The sequence below is a fragment of the Colius striatus genome, chromosome 1, assembly GCF_028858725.1.
Source record: "Colius striatus isolate bColStr4 chromosome 1, bColStr4.1.hap1, whole genome shotgun sequence".
Classification (NCBI taxonomy): domain Eukaryota; kingdom Metazoa; phylum Chordata; class Aves; order Coliiformes; family Coliidae; genus Colius; species Colius striatus.
In genome coordinates, this window is record NC_084759.1 from 93,537,928 (window position 1) to 93,544,575 (window position 6,648).

Sequence of the window (6,648 nt, forward strand, 5' to 3'; positions counted from 1 at the left end):
TGAATGACCAAAGGAATATAAAAATTATCAAATGAGATCAAACTAGTGAGTTGATTGACCCAGTGACCCAAGATTTTGCTATCCACATAAGACTTGTCATAAAAAAACCATCATGGAGAGTTGCAGAATATCCACAGAATCACAGAATTGTTTCAGCTGGAAAAGACCTTTAAGATCATCGAGCCCAGCCTTTGTCCCAGCCCATATCCCAAAGTACAACATGCAACTGTCTCTTAAACACCTTCAGGGATGGTGACTCGGCCACCTCCAAGATAAATCTGGGGCAACATTTTTTTTGTTTACTATGACTGTGGATGTTTTCATTATCTATATAAAATATTGACTTCAAGTGCTATGAGCAGAATATGCAAGTTTCAGTAGGAGTGTGCAACTTACTTTCTACTGGTCTTACTGTACATACTTGTATCATGCCATAGGCATCTGGCAACTTACCAAAGTTTCTTTGTATCAATCAGTTCTCACACAGAAGGCTGCAAATTTTACTATTTTCTTTTTTCTGCAACATTTTAAAAAATACCAACTTGCACATCATAATACAGAATCTCACAACATTCAGTATCAACCCTTTATTTCTATAGTTTTTCTCTGATTCCAAAATTCTTCCTAATCAGGATGAGGCCTTGCCTGTCAGTATTTTCTTATCCCAACAGACTCTTTCAGACTTTTTTTTTTAAAGTCTAAATCACTTGCTTTGTTTTATCCACTGTTGGTTTGTCACCCCATACATGTTTGATAACATTATGTTTCATATTTGTTAATACATTTGAGGGAGGTAAAGCTCAGTGCAATTTTCAGTCAGTTCAAGCCCTTTTTAAACTATCTAATGACCTCGACTCTGAGGTAATTCCCTTAAAAATTGTGCAGTTTCACTGGAAAATTAGTTAGTTCATTTTTAAATACCTTTGAAATTCCATGACCAATATTATCTAGTTTATGGGATTATCCGCATTTAGTTTCTTTCCTATAACCGTTTCCTGCCTTTTCTGCGCCTGAGTTTCCAGCACTGCTTTGTTGCCTAGCATAGATAATATTAGGTATCTCTACATTTCCTGTGATGCGTCAGTTAGCAGTGGTTTTACCCTCTTTAGGGAAGTCCTCATCACACTGTCACTGAAGTTAACACAAAAGGCTCTGTAGGGTTCAATAGCACAGAATCTAATCCTTACTGTTTTTATGTTCCAGTGGCTCTAATTCTAGTGGCTCTAAGGTCCTCTAATTAACATGGACAAAAACATGTAACATCTGCGTTCGTCTACTCTGTTCATGTCTTTTTCCCCAGTCTTTGGGCGTTCACTTTTATTGTACCTCTCAGTTTTAACATGAGATACTCAGCTCAGTTTCATCTTGACTAGCTCTTCCCACTTTGACATTTGAACAAATAGGTGTGTTTTGTTGTCACTTGTAGTTTTTTCTTGTTTATATATATGTGTAGTTCTGTTAAGTCTGATATACTTTAAAGGACGAGTTTTAATGAAGCAGAAATTTCTGTGCAATGAGAGATGTTTTAGAAAGCATTGATAAAATTGAATGTGTATACAGGCTCTACATGTGATACAGAGATTTTAATTTCTTTTTTATTGTCTTTCTCATTTCTGAGGTATTCAGAATACCCATCCAACCCTTAAGATTCTATGATTCTGTGATTTTACAGTGTTGGGATTTGGTATGATTTCTCCACCAAAGACAACAAATTTCAATCTGCTTCCTGTTCTTTAGTGTTATCAGCTACAGTTATTTCTTCAGCTAACTCCTTTGTGTTACTTAAGAGTAAAGAACAGCCTTTCCACTCAGGTGCTCTGAAAAACAATTTTCAGTTTATCAAACATATGCTTATACAAACCCTTCTGTGCTCTAAAAATTTTCAAATACATGAACAATATTTGCAATTATTATTTTACTAGATTTGATAATCTCTGCTGTCTTTCAGTAGTATGTACACCATGTTCTTCTGATGGCAAGTCGTGAAATTTCTAGTATGTTTCTGTTGTCATAACTTTGTATAACCTGTATGACTTCTCCCATTGAATTGCTTAAGCATACCACGGCTCTCTAAACAAACATTTCAAAACTATTAAAAAATGTCCCTATGGAGATTTACCCTGTTTGCATAGACTAAATTTTGCTTATTCCAAGTTATGCTATCATTCTATACCAATTAATGCAACCATTTCAGCTCTGGGTTGAGGAAATATGGAAGTCTGATTAAACAATTTAAACATACTTCTTAAAATAATGTCCCAAAGGAGATCTGTGCAAAAGACAAATGTATATGTTATTCTACTGAAGTTAATGTAATTTTTCCATTTAATTCCAGTTTAGATTGTTACCTGAGTTGTTCTAGTTCAGTTCTGGTTCAGACTCAGCAAAACTTGAAAACAACAACTGCTATTCAAAATCAAGTTTGGCTTTGGTTAACTCCACAAGCAGAATTATATCCAAGAGGAATTCAATAAAAATATGTACCTTTTAACTCTAGTTCTTTGTGATAAATTTGAGAATAAACAGAATATATTTATTTGATCTTATTCTTGCAGCTGAATGCAGCACTGCATGAACCAAAACCAGTAACAATTATATAAATTAAGTAATAAAGAGCTGTCATATCAAAGTAGCTACCACATTTCTAAATGAATTCAGATTTCCTAAATAAATGTTAAAAAATCCCCACAAAACCCCCTGTGGTGGTTTAACCCTGATTGGGTGCCAGGTGCCCACCAAATTGTTCTATCATTCCTCCTCCTAAACTGGAGAGGAGAGAGAGAAATGTAACAAAGGGCTCATGAGTTAAGGACAGAGAGATTGCTCAGCAGTTAGCATAAGGGACAAAACAGACTCAACTTGGGGAGAAAGGTTTGATTTATTAACAAACCATCAAAACAGAGCAGGGAAATGAGAAATCTGAATCTTAAAACACCTCCATCCACTCCTGCACTCTTGCCAGGTTTCTACCTCCTCCCTTCCAGTAGCATGGAGGGGGGGCAGGGAATGGGTGTTACAGTCAGTTCATTACAGATTGTCTCTGCTGCTGCTTCCTCTTTGGGGGAGGCCTCCTCACACTTTCCACTGCTACAGTGTGGAGTCCCTCCATGTCCTCCATGAACTTCTTCATCATAAGTCCTTCCTACAGGGGCAGCTCCTCACACCCTGCACCAACGTGGGTCATCCACAGGGAGAAAAGTCTTTCAGGTACTGACTGCTCCAGTGTGAGTCCCACACAGGATTGCAAGTCCTGACAGCAAACCTGCTCTGGTGTGGGCTCCTCTCTCCACAGGTTCCCAGGTCCTGACAGGAACTTGCTCCAGCACAGGCTTCCCACAGGGTCAAGGCCTCCCTCAGGCATCTGCCTGCTCCAGCGTGGGGTTCTCCATACACTACAGGTGAATCTCTGCTCCACTGTGGAACATCATGGGCTGCAGAGGCAGGGCCTGCCTCACCATGGTCTTCACCACAGGTCACAGGGGAATCCCTCTTGCAGTGCCTGAGCATCTACTCCTCCTCCTTCTCCACTACCTTGACATCTGCAGAGACATTGTTCTCACATTCACACTCCCTTCTGCTGTTGCAGTTTTGCACCTGCCCAGCAATTTCTTCTCCTTCAACATGTTAATCACAGAGGCATTACTTCCATCACCAATTGGCTGGGCCTTGGTCAGCAGTGGGTCCATTTTAGAGCCGACTGGCACTGACCCTGTCAGATACAGGGGAAGATTCTCACAGCTTTTTTGTTTTAAAGAAGACATTCCTGTAGCCCCTTTACCAAAACCTGGCCACACAAACCCACTAAAAACCCAAAACAACCAATCAAACAATAAGAACAACAAAAACACTAGAAAAAAAAGAGGTGGGAATAAAAGAATTACTTTGAGATAAATATTCTGTATGATTTTGTCATTAGAATGCATATACAGAGAGAGCACTTGAGGACTGCAGAGTAACCATAACATTTTAATTACCTAACCTGTGATTCTTCAACTCTAGAATCTGACTAGCACCTCAAAATTCCTAAAAGCTGAGGAATGCAATGAAAATACCTCCCAAATTCTGCTACATGGCGCAGCAGTCATCCAGACACGTAACCTGCAGATCATGGCTACTTAAATTGCCTCAGAGGGATACAAGTGGTCACCACATGCCCGAGCCTGCCTTCAGAGAGATCAAGCCCAATTTTTTGCCTCAAGTGCCACATGTCGTGGCTGTCAGAGCAACTGTGGTGACAGGTGAGCTGCCTTCCCACCCTCAGTCTGCAGGTACCATTATTCCCCTGAGAAGCCCCTTACCCCTTTTTCCCTTTTCATTGCTTCTACATTTCCAGCCAGCAGTGTGACTGGGGCACACAAAACAAAGTTAAAATTTTCTGTAGGACCTCCTGTTGGTCAAACGGAGACAAAAATTTTCAGTCTTGCCATTTGTCTAAATTTGGAGTGGATTTTTCAAGTGGACAGAAGCAGCATGCTCTCAACAATGAGAGGACTCACAGCCAAAATTCAAGCCTTTGGCCTGAACTGTTTAATTGATCTTGCTGAGATCTTCCAAAACAATTCAGTATGAGGTGGATACTCAGTAAAGAAAATTCCTAACTTGGATCAATTAAAAGAAATCCATTCCTATGAATGGTTCTGGTTAGACCTGTCACTGGTAACATGACAGAAACAAATAATACAAGAAATGATGACTTTGTGACTTGTGACCTTTCCCTCAGAGTTGGATTTTACTATGATAAACTTTTTTTTTTCCCCCTTTAAATATCTTGGGGCAAAAGTTGTTAAAAGGGAAGGGACTAGCACAAACAAGTGACAGTAAAAATCTGTGTCAGATTTTCTAAGCTGAACTGAATTGTTGGTATATGGCTAGGGCTTATCTTTATAACTAGTATCAGCTCAGTCCAGACATTTAGAAACAGCAATGGCCACATCTGCGAATCTCTTTATTTTAGCCAACAGCCTCACTAGTCCACCACAACATACCTTGCACCAGAGGTCATGGACATGAAGGAAATATCCAATGCTGGTAAAAAGAACTGCACTATTGAACTGTCAATAGAGAGACCATATTTGGACACTGCACTCATTGGGAAGCAGGGTGCTCCAGAGCAGTTTGTTTGTGATGATCTGTGTTGCTAGGCAGATGGGCAGCTACAGCTTGTACCCACAGGAGCTTTTTCTGGACGTGAGACTCGAGTTCCTAGAAATGAGTAACTGAAGTACCTTTAAAAAAAAGTTTCCTAAGAATTATAAACACTTAATTGTGGAAGTGATGGCAGAAAAAAAGGTACTTACTCAGAAGGAAAGTATACTGTGCAGACTAACATTTTTTCTTTCAAGAAAAAAATAATATGAAAAAAAAGACCCTTTTTATCTGTATTACAGTAAATAATAACAGTAACTATGAGGTGAGATACTAACAGTCAGTAATCAAAGTTAGATGCCCCTTTCTCTTTACACTGACAGCTTGTGTTCTCTCTTCTCTGAAAAAAAACACTGCAAAATGCAGAATGACTTGGATATCCCACTTCTTTTCCCAAAACAAAAGAGGTATGTTTTTACATAAGCATGCACCTTTTTTTTTTGACAAGCTTTCTGTAAGTACTCAAGCAGGACAAGGGCCTAGTGATGAGGCAGTCTTTAGTACTGAAGTGTGTGTAGGGGTGAAGAGGAATAGGGTAGAACCAACTTTCCTTCAGCTTCATGGAACCGAGTAGACAGAATGCAGACTCAAAGAGTGCTCAAAGATTAATTCATGTAAGCTGTGAGTGCTTCTCTCCTGTCACTTCCAGAGCCCCTTCATGCTCAGGAATGGTGTCTCTGCAGGCTGTTGATAGGCCATGGTACTCCCAGCACTGACAATGGCCGTATTTATTTATTTTTTAACTAAGCTTAAGAAAATGTATCTTCAGATTACTACTTCTGAATAGCAATCATCAAAACCTGCAGTTATTTATACTCAGTAATAAAATCAACATAGAGAACATTAGAGTCCTTGAAAGATTTACTCATTCTCTAATGTCTTTTAGGCCCATTTGCATGACACAGAACAGTAATAAAAATGCTAGAATATTCTTCAAGCTCCAGTTAAGAAAACCAGCTCTAGCAATCAGACTTCAAAGACCCATAATGCCACTCATAAACAGTTCCCAAATATCTGTCTTGGTCCACCTAAAGACTTCTTGGAAGACTGCATTCCACAGACAAATTTGTCTTGACCCTTCAGCTGTGTACCTTATGCAACGTATTACAGTAGAGCCAGCTTGCAGTAGCCATGCAGCCCACTTCCAGATCTTCTTGTTTGATCTTTGTTTTTCTTGTAAGATTTTTCTTGTTCAGGCTTTCAATCATTCTGTTATTTTGTCTGCTAGTACTGAAAAACCAGAAATCTATCACAATCCCCTGCTCTCCCACCAAGGTATAGTTCAAGAATTAAAGAACTCTCACCTTTTAAATAGAGGTTAAGAACAGTGTTGCTAGACCCAGAAGCTGACTTTTGCTTGTAAGATTTCAGTGGAACGTCTGCCCTCACTTTTTAACATAGTAAGAATTACTTTTAAAAAGCATTAAAATTCATACTTTGATAAAATGCTTTACACATTTGAGACCTGAGATACTTCTGATGGACAATTTCTGGTCCTACTGA